The following is an 11,267-nucleotide window of genomic DNA, read 5'->3' as shown; positions in this document are numbered from 1 at the left end:
TTTCAAAGAGTAATAGCCTTTAAGTTCTCTTTTGCATTGCGTAAGCTCCTCTATATGTATATATTACGTAATGTATATATTATGTAAACCTGAAAAATTATCTAATTCAATCACTATCATCTATTATTTTTAAAAGCTACTACTAAACATTTTGTTATTGAAACGATCAACTATGGTTAAGTTATATGGATTTTTTTTATTCTAGATTTTGTCATTTTGGAATTTTAAGAATTCTATCTAACGCTCATTAATGTTTGAAACCATCAATATTACCCACCGACAAACACTAAACAAAATTTTTAATTTCCTGAAATATGCATCAAACTTATTTTATGGATGCCAGGATGTACCAGTACATAGACCAAATGACCATCTTAATATCGTTGTCATTATTACATGTTATAATAATATTTCTCAATCATACTAAATCCATAAACTAGTGAGTTTCCATGTTGTTTCTAGGAAGTTTCTTAGAGTAATTAATTTAGTAATTAGTATATAAGTGAAGTAAGTGCTTCATCAAGCAGGACATAAATCGATTCCTTTTAACATTGAAAACATTTGTATCATGCTTACCCTTACCAAAGCCAAGAAACGATGGCGTCGCGCATATTTCATCATATGTTTTGCAAACACCATCGCCAAAAACGTTATATCACCCGTTACTCAAGTCCCGACATGTTCTGTTATTGATATCATCCCTTCTAATTGTTTAGCAAAAACCTTTGACACTGATCTTGATCATGGGATCACTGTCAGGTGTTTAAACAAAATGAGATTAATTGTGTTCGGTTCTAGTTTCTGTGAGATACCGAGTCCAGTGAGTTTGTTTTATTTTAAGGTTGAGACTCTTTGCAAAGATGTCAAAATTCGCAACCCACAAACTGCTGTTCCTCAGGTTGGTATTAATATTGAACAGATGTCTGGCAATCATGCATACAATGTTGATCAAACACAACTCACCGATATCCTACGAAGCAAAGACGTGAAAAGGCTTAACAGGTTCAATGGTGTCACGGGCTTAGCAAACGCCCTTCACACAAATCTTGAAGATGGAATCAATGGTCAAGATTTAAATGAAAGACGAAGCGTGTTTGGTTCGAATACTTACCAAAAACAGCCTCCAAAAGGTTTCTTTTCTTTTCTTGCTGAAGGATTCAGCCACAAATTGTTTCTTATACTAATGGGGTGTGCGGTTCTTTCTCTTGGTTTTGGTATCAAAGAAGATGGAATAAAAGACGGATGGTATAAAGGCGGAAGCATATTTCTCACTGTCTCTCTGGTTGTCGTTGTGTCTGTGGCTAGTAACTTCAGACAGGCGAAACAACTTCACTGGCTCTCAGAAATAAGAAATGATATCAAGATTGGCGTTGTTAGAGAGGGAAGGAGACAAAAGATATCGATATTCGATATAGTTGTTGGAGATGTTGTGGATTTGAATGTTGGAGATCAGGTACCAGCAGACGGGTTGTTTGTGGATGGGCAGTCTTTGCTAATTAGCGAGTTGAGCATGACGGGTGAGAGTGGGCATATAGTCGTAAACACCACCAATAATCCGTTTTTGTTCTCGGGTTCTCAAGTGGTTAATGGACATGGTCGGATGCTCGTGTTATCAGTCGGAATGAACACCAATTGGGGTGTGTTGATGAGTTCTAAAACCAGTGCTTATGATGAGGAAACACAGTTACAATCACGCGTCAACAAACTAACTTCTTCAATCGAAAAGGTAGGTATTGCAGTTGGTTTCTTGGTTCTTCTGGCTATGCTAATTCGTTACTTCACCGGACACACAGAAGACGAAAATGGTAATCAGGAGTTTTATGGGAAACACACGAGTTTATGCGAAGCACTAGATTCCGTCATGGGTATCTTGATGGCAGTAGTATCCATCATGGTGGTGGCCATCCCTAAAGGTCTACCACTAGCGGTCAGGTTTACATATTCGTATTCAATGAAGAGAATGATGGGTGATCAAGCCTTGGTTCGGAAGTTATCCGCCTGTGAGAGCATGGGTTCAGCCACGGTTATATGCATCCATAAAACCGGAATCTTGACTATGAACCAAATGACCGTAGTAAAGTTTTTTCTCGGTCTCGAGTTCATGGAACCAAGTTCTTCCAATGTTCCTCTTCAAGTACTTGAACTTCTCCACGAAGCAGTCGGGTTCAACACTACTGGTACGGTTTTCAAACCCGCTTCAGGATTTGTCCCTGAATACTCCGGAACCGCAACTGAAAAAGCAATTTTATCGTGGGCGGTAGTTGTTCTGGGAATGGATATGGAAAAAGTGAGACAAAGTTCGACTATTCTTCATGTCGAGCATTTTAATTCCGATAAGAAAAGAAGTGGGGTTTCGGTTAGGAGAAAAAATGACAACAGGATTCATGTTCACTGGAAAGGAGCTACGGAGATGGTACTAGCAATGTGTTCAAAATATTATGATAGCAACGGGCGTAAAATGATAATCGATAGCAATTCAAGGACACAGTTTCAGAATATAATCGAAGGAATGGCTGCAAGTGGTCTCAGGTGCATTGCTTTCGCGCATAAGAAGGTTCCAGAAGGCACAAGCTACCAAACACTACCAGAAGAAGGGTTTACTTTGCTTGGGATAGTCGGGTTGAAGGACCCATGTAGACCTGGTATCAAAGAAGCTATTGACCTTTGCAAGTTTGCTGGAGTTCAAGTCAAGATGATAACCGGAGACAATGTTTTCACAGCGAAAGCCATAGCCACGGAATGTGGAATACTTGAATCGGGTCAAGAAGTATGTGAAGACGAAGTGGTGGAAGGTGTCCAGTTTCGTAATTTTACAGACGAAGAAAGAATGCAAATGGTTGACAAAATCCGTGTGATGGCAAGATCTTCACCTTTGGATAAGCTTTTATTGGTAAAGTGCTTGCAACAAAGACACGTTGTTGCGGTTACAGGTCATGGGACGAATGATGCACCTGCACTCACAGGAGCCGATATTGGACTTGCAATGGGAATTCAAGGAACGGAAGTAGCCAAACAAAGCTCGGATATTATCATCTTAAATGACAACATTGCCTCTGTTTCAACCGTAGTAAAATGGGGACGGAGTGTGTACATTAACATCAAAAGATTCATCCAGTTTCAACTTACAATAAGTGTCACCGCTCTTGTTATTAACTCCGTTGCATCCTTAACATCGGGTTATGTCCACTTACCTGTAGTCCAACTCTTGTGGCTGTACTTAATCATGAATACTTTGGGCGCACTTGCACTTGCACTTGCTACAGAACGACCCGATAAGGAACTCTTGAACAAACCGCCTGCGGGTCAGGCCGAACCGCTCATAACAAATATCATGTGGAGAAACATATTTGCACAAGCTGTTTTCCAGATTGCAGTTTTATTGATGTTGCAGTTTAAAGGTAAGGCGATTTTTAATGTCGACGAGAGGGTGAAAAACACTCTAGTTTTTAATACTTTTGTGCTATGTCAAGTGTTTAATATGTTCAACTCGAGGAAGCTGGAGGACGCGAATATATTTGAAGGAATACGTAGAAACAGATTGTTTGTTGGAATAATTGGGATCATTGTAATCCTTCAGATTGTGATGGTCGAGTTTTTGAAGAATTTTGCGGATACAGAGAGATTAAGCGGTGTGCAATGGGGAATTTGTATTGGTATTGCAGCTTTATCGTGGCCTGTTGGCTGGTGTATGAAGTTGATACCGGTACCTGATAAACCGTATTTTTGAGCTACACTATCAGTAGGTGATACCGATACGCACGACTACTGCAGGATTATGATACGATTATAGCAGTGTTATGATTTGATTTTAGTTCTCTTTTTTCCTTTTAAGGTTGTAAAAACATAAATATAAAAATAAAGATTTAAGACTATCTAGTATGCAATGCAATTTTTGTTCGCATAGAAATGAAACGGAAAATCCAATGGTATATTGGTATGTATACATGCTATAAACTTTTTTGTGCAAAATGGGCAGATTTGATAATCGGTAAAAACAGGTTGTGGTTAATGTAATTTCCAACTAAAACGGAGCTTGGTCAAATCAGGCCATTTTAGAAAATATCAATTTAGTTCGTGTTAAAGTAGGTTCTAACGAAAATGGATTCACCTTGAAATGAGTCGTTTTAGAGAAAAAAAAAAGAATCAATACTAGCTCATTTGGTATATTGCTTTTATGAATAGTCTATAACCCTATAATAAGATCTTCAGTTCTTGAGAAGCCTCGTTTTCTACTTGGAGATGATGAAGGGTAGTAAAGCCCCTCCACAACACATAGCCTTATTATTGTTGGGCCGGTATTGTGTGTAAATCCTTAAAAAAAAACTTTGATTATATTAAGTGGAATTTCTATAATATCAAAGAGTTTTGGTAGAGAGATCAGGGGAGTTGTCTGGTCATTATTTCTATAATATAATAATAATATTGTATTTGTGTATGATATCTATTAATTATATCCATACATAAAATAGGCCGTTGCCTATTATATATACAGTGAGACCAATGTAATCAATAACAACTTAATGATTTGACAATATCTTTTGGTATTAGTACCTTCTCTGGTTTATCAAACTCTAGGCGCCCCATAGATCGCCGGCCATCTTCTTACCGTCAAAGATACTCCCACCCTCCGTGTCATTAACACTGAAGATAACTAGAACAATGAGCATAAGCTAGAACCGCTGTACTACATATTATAAGTAAGAAAAACTTCTTAGATGTAAAAGGTAACCATTAGACTTGTGAATTTCTTTCTATTACCATTTTTGCTCACTAGACATTAGACTCAAGATAGAGTTGAGCTAGTGCTTGTTTCAGTTCGATAAGAACTGAGCTTTTAGTAAACCAATTTTAAGTAGCTCACAAACGACTTAGCTGTCTTGGTTCCTACTTAAAATGATATAAAAAACACAAATCCATCATGCTTTCGATAAATGAAGTAACGTGATGAGCCCTTGGTTCAGGCCTGGGTTATGAGAATGGGCCAAGACTAGTAAATTGTTAGTACTTGGGCCGTTGGGCGTAATGACCATATAGTTTCATCATCACTTCTAAAAAATAGTATATTTTCTTACAAAAATTTCCTATAATTTTCCTATGACAAGTAATTTCAACAAATTTTAAACAAATTTTAAACAAAATAAACTAGCTCTAATTTTGCTACAATATTGCAACAAAATAATAACAATACGTTTTTTTTTTGAAAAATTGTTGCTAACTTTCCAACAAAAATTATATTATTATTATATTTGTTGGAAAATTCTTGAATAAAATTATAAATATAAATTTGTGTTATTGCTTATAATATGGTTATAAAAAAAATAAAAAAAGTTGATAATATTTATTATATTGTTTAAATCCTGGTCAGTCTCATTCTTTACCAAACTCTTGCAAAATCCCCAGATCAGTCACGCCATCAATGAAATCCCCAAATCGATCTCCGTTATCAACAGTGTCAGTTGGAAATTTGTTGGAACTATGTTGCAAATACAAAATTAGGTTTTTTAGGAAAGTCGTAGGAAGCTTGCAACAACATACCTTTGTAGGAATTTTGTAAGAAAAGTTGTTGGAAAATGGTTGGAAATGATTCTCAAGCATGTGTTTTTCCTACGAACTTTTTTGTTAGAAAATCGTGAGAAAGTGGGTTTTCCAACAGACGTAGAAACATGACTCATTTTCTAGTGTTTCCCATTCAGTTGCAACTTTCATACCAAAAATTATATGCCCATATAGTTTCATGTTGTTTTCTTCCTTTCTTTATATCCTTTTCAACTTTTATATGAAGAACTGAATAAAGAAAAAAGGAACGTAATTTACATAATTTATAAGCACTTTAAATTATTTACATAAATTCAAAACCCGATTATAATAGCCCAACTAAAAAGTTCACAATAAAAGAATCTGGAGAAATATGAACTAGATAAAGTAGTGGGTATTAATTAAATGATACTATATTCGTATAAGGGCATTGTGCAAGAATAAATCAAAGAGTTGTTCACACGTTGGTCATTTTCTCACTAATTTGTTGTGAACTTCACTGAAGGTATAATAAACGTTAAGATAAATAAAATGTCATACAAGCTCTAAGTTAGATACAAGCAATTTCATAGAAACGAGAGGATGCTTATTTCTGCTCTTTCGACATCATTCCAAGTTTGAAGTAATAAAACATCTAATTAACGACTGCTAGAAAACGTACGATAAAATACGATAGCAAGAAATTTAGTCTTGATAAATTCGGAGACGGAGAACGATTTCAAAACCTAGGTTATTTAAAGTATAGAATTAAGAAACTTTAATTCTCTTTGTTTTCTTCTATTCAAAAGCTCTTCGTCTATTTTCATAACCAGGACTTGTTATGCAATCTTAAATATATATAAACGAAACCTTTCTAAATTATCTCAAGTCACCAGATTGTTTATTTGTAAATGAAGGTTTCTCACGCGTTGACCCGAATTCACGGGTATAGGTCTCATCAAACCCAGATAGCTCTTAAACGGGTTATAACATCTCATTACATTAAAAAATAATCTTATCAAATATTTGATATGAAAATCCTATAAAATAGGGATATAATAAAAATTAATATCCGATTTTTCAAAAAAAAATATATTATTTATAATTAATAAAAAAATTTATATTTTTAAAAAAGCGAGTCATGTGTCTCACCAAACCCAGATAACTTTCAGTCCGGGTTATAACACCCTTTAATCATCAAATCCTAAGTATATTGTTAAATTCCTTACAATAAATAAAATCCCAAAAAATATATAAGTATTAGAAACGAATAATGTTAAACAATCCCGTAATACGGGGGATAAAAACTAGTATTCTATAATATATGAATTCATATATTCAATGTATTTAGTCATTTCTTTAGTTAATGATATTATTAGGACTTGATTTTAAAGTGTGTTTTGACTACACACAAAAGATCAGGTTAGATAGAAGCTTATTGGTTAGTTTTGCATACTGAGAAGAGTTTCGATAGCTTAGGATAAAAGCTTTATCCACCATTCACCATCATTTAATTACACCATTATCAATTCAAGAAGCAACACGGATTCTGATTTAGGTTTCATAAATTGATCTTCGTCTCGTCGTCAACTAACAGCCCCTCCGCTTCAAAGATCAGTTGGAAAGTGTGGGTTTGGATTTAGTACGTGTTCATATTGTGTTGTGTGTTTACATATCATTCTTCAAAGCTGGTCTTCATGTGTGACAATATGACAATCTGCGAAGCTGGTTCGGGTGGTCGCCGTCAATAGGAGTCGGTCACCTTCATTTGTGCGTGTTGTATGCGTGGTCCAGAGCATTAAGGAAACATGTCTATTGCTTAATGGAGTTGTATATGACCAATTTCTTTATCCTACTTTTATTATAAGTGCTGTCATGGTCCCCACTAAATGTGAATTACATTATTAATTCCTATAATATTATGTTATTCAACTTCCTGACTCATCAATGAATGTGTTACTTGCACAACAAAACATAGGAACTCAATTTTGAATTTAACCCCTGTATAATTACTATATAATATTATGTTTCACACATTTGATTTCTACGAAGTTTCCCTCCTTTTTTATGTATATAAATGGGGTTCCGCAACTGAACCAGAACAGAAATCCTCACCATTTTTAGTTACATTAAATCCCTTAATAAGCCTTTTCTCACTTTGCAAAGGAAACAGAACTCGAAAACGGTTGCGGAAATTCAACCCTTGCAGGATATGAGTAACATGTTATACAGCATAAGCACCGCAACCTTTACCAAAGCAAAGAAACGATGGCGTCGTGCGTATTTCACCATACATTTCTCAAACACCATTGCCAAAAACATCATCTCCAAGGCGCTAGCCGTTTCAGAAATCCCAAAATATTCTGTTATCGAAATCATCCCACAACTCGTTGATCCTAAGGTTAGTATCAATATCAAAGACGACTCTGATCATCATTTCTACAATATCGATCAGACACAACTCGTTAATATAGTACAAAACAAAGATATGGAAACACTTCACAAGTTTGATGGTGTTAAGGGCTTAGCAAAAACCCTTGACACTCATCTTGAAAATGGAATCAACGGTCAAGATATAAGCGAAAGGGTAACTGTGTTTGGTTCCAATACTTATGAGAAACCACGTCCAAAGGGTTTGTTTTATTTTGTGGCCGAGGCTTTTAAGGACGTCACGATTCTCATACTAATAGGGTGTGCGGTTCTTTCTCTTGGTTTCGGTATCAAAGAAGACGGGATTAAAGAAGGATGGTATGAAGGTGGAAGCATACTTCTCGCGGTGTTTCTAGTTATCGTTGTGTCGGCAATTAGTAACTTCAGACAGGAAAAACAGTTCGATAGTCTGTCAAAGATAAGCAATAATATCAAGATTGACGTCGTTAGAGAAGGAAGAAGACAAAAGATATCCATATTCGACATAGTCGTTGGAGATATCGTTGTTTTGAACGTCGGAGATCAAATACCAGCAGACGGGTTGTTTATTGACGGACATTCGTTGCTAGTAGATGAGTCCAGCATGACGGGCGAAAGTGAGCAGATAGAAATTAATGCCAACACTAATCCATTTTTAATCTCGGGCGCTAAAGTGGCTGATGGGCATTGTCGGATGCTCGTGTTATCAGTCGGGATGAACACTGCTTGGGGGAAGATGATGAGTTCCATCACGGGTGAAAACAATGAACAGACGCCATTACAATACCGCCTCAACAAACTAACTTCTTCAATTGGTAAGGTAGGTCTTGTTGTTGCTTTCCTAGTTCTTGTAGTCATGTTAATTCGTTATTTCACGGGGAACACGGAAGATGAAAATGGTAATAGAGAGTACAATGGGAAACAAACTAGTGTGAACAAAATACTAGATTCGGTTACGGATATATTCTCGACAGCAGTGACCATTGTGGTGGTGGCCATCCCAGAAGGCTTACCGCTTGCTGTCACACTCACACTTGCATATTCTATGAAGAGAATGATGGCTGATCAAGCCATGGTACGGAAGCTATCTGCTTGTGAAACAATGGGTTCAGCAACTGTTATATGCACTGATAAAACCGGGACTTTGACGATGAACCAGATGACAGTAACAAAGTTCTGGCTCGGTCTTGAGTACATGGAACTACATTCTTCAAATGTTATCTCCCAACAAGTCCTTGAGCTGCTCCAAGAGGCGGTCGGGTTCAACACTACTGGTACGGTTTTCAAACGCAACCCACAAAACAAACCTGAATACTCCGGGTCGCCAACTGAAAAAGCGATTTTATCGTGGGCGGTTGAGGATTTGGATATGGATATGGAGAAGCTGAAACAAAGTTCGACTATTATTCATGTCGAGACTTTTAATTCAAAGAAAAAACGAAGTGGGGTTTCGTTTAAGAGGAACGACAACACTATTCATGTTCATTGGAAAGGAGCTGCAGAGATGGTACTAGCAATGTGTTCAAAATATTATAACACCAACGGGCGCAAAATGATAATCGATAGCGACTCAAGAACACAGTTGGAGAATACAATTGAAGGAATGGCAGCAAGTAGTCTCAGATGTATTGCTTTCGCGCATAAGAAGGTTCTTGAAGGCATTGATTATGAAACATTACCAGAAGACGGGTTAACTTTGCTTGGAATTGTTGGGTTGAAGGACCCATGTAGGCTTGGATCCAAAAAAGCTATTGAAACATGCAGGTTTGCAGGAGTTGAAGTAAAGATGATAACGGGAGACAACTTATTCACAGCAAAAGCCATAGCCACCGAATGTGGAATACTTGAATCGGGTCAAGAAATATGTGAAGACGAAGTGGTGGAAGGCGTCCAGTTTCGTAATTTCACAGATGAAGAAAGAATGCAAAAGGTTGATAAAATCCGTGTGATGGCAAGATCTTCGCCTTTTGATAAGCTTTTAATGGTAAAATGCTTAAAACAAAAGGGACACGTTGTGGCAGTTACCGGTGACGGGACAAATGATGCACCAGCACTCAAAGAAGCGGATATTGGACTTTCAATGGGAATTCAAGGAACTGAAGTGGCCAAACAGAGCTCAGACATTGTCATCTTGGATGATGACATTGCTTCTGTTTCAACCGTATTAATGTGGGGACGATGTGTGTACAATAACATCCAAAAATTCATCCAGTTTCAGCTCACGGTAAATGTGGCAGCTCTTGTTATTAACTTCATTGCAGCGGTAACTTCTGGTGGGGTCCCTTTAACCGCGGTTCAACTCTTGTGGGTGAACTTAATCATGGATACTTTGGGTGCACTTGCACTTGCAACAGAAGGGCCCACTAAGGAACTCTTGAACAAACCGCCTGTGGGTCGGGTTGAACCGCTCATAACAAACATCATGTGGAGAAACCTACTGGCACAGGCTATTTTCCAGATTACTGTTTTATTGACGTTCCAGTTTAAAGGTAAGGCGATATTCAATGTCGACGAGAGGGTGAAGGACACAATAATTTTCAATACATTCGTGTTATGCCAAGTGTTCAATGAGTTTAACTCGAGAAAGCTGGAGAAAAGAAATATATTCAAAGGTATACACAAAAACAGACTGTTTATTGGTATAATCGGGATGACTATTATCCTTCAGATTTTGATGGTGGAGTTTTTGAAGAAGTTTGCGGATACAGAAAGATTGAACGGTGTGCAGTGGGGAATTTGTATTGGTATTGCGGCTTTATCGTGGCCTATCGGATGGGTTATGAAGTTGATTCCAGTGCCTGATAAACTGTTTCTAAGCTACATTAGACTCTAAGATACAATTAGCATATATATATTATTCATATTGGTTTTTCATACATATCATTATAGTCTATAGCAGTGTTGTAATTTGATTTTTTTGTCATTATATATTTATATATAAGATTCTTATTTTTTCTTTATTGAATGTTTTTGGGTTTCGTATTTAGTTATCAAGGATCAAGCAACTAGGATGTACAAATGTACAATCACTTCATTTATAAAAGTGACCAACAATATAAGGAAGTCACCAAAATTTTGACATTAAATACATTATGACAGTTTATGAACTCATATCACCATTAAGAGTTTGTATGCAGTTCGTATGCATTAAATATAAACATATACCAGATTTGAATTCAATTCAACTCTTATGTCAAGATGCATATAGGGTCACAATTAGCAACAAAAAACCACAAATGAATATAGGGCCACAATGACGCTCAAAAGCGATAGCATACTTTACACAATAACTAATCCAATTTTTTTTAATAGTAAACTGGATTTCTAAAAGCTTTGCCATAGTG

General features: G+C 36.6%; 2 pseudogenes; both read left to right on the top strand.

The window, feature by feature from the left end:
- The first annotated feature begins 321 nt into the window (after positions 1–321).
- Positions 322–4,044, top strand: LOC143573101 (calcium-transporting ATPase 12, plasma membrane-type pseudogene; annotated as a pseudogene).
- A 2,873-nt stretch (positions 4,045–6,917) lies between these two features.
- LOC143573108 (calcium-transporting ATPase 12, plasma membrane-type pseudogene) lies at positions 6,918–10,882 on the top strand (annotated as a pseudogene).
- Positions 10,883–11,267: the final 385 nt, after the last annotated feature.

The sequence above is a fragment of the Bidens hawaiensis genome, unplaced genomic scaffold (assembly GCF_021521415.1).
Source record: "Bidens hawaiensis isolate Kalapana, Puna unplaced genomic scaffold, B.hawaiensis_p1.1 tig00026205_1, whole genome shotgun sequence".
In the NCBI taxonomy this organism is placed as follows: Eukaryota; Viridiplantae; Streptophyta; class Magnoliopsida; order Asterales; family Asteraceae; genus Bidens; species Bidens hawaiensis.
Note: the sequence above shows the minus strand (reverse complement) of the source record. Positions and strands in the feature narration are given on the sequence as shown.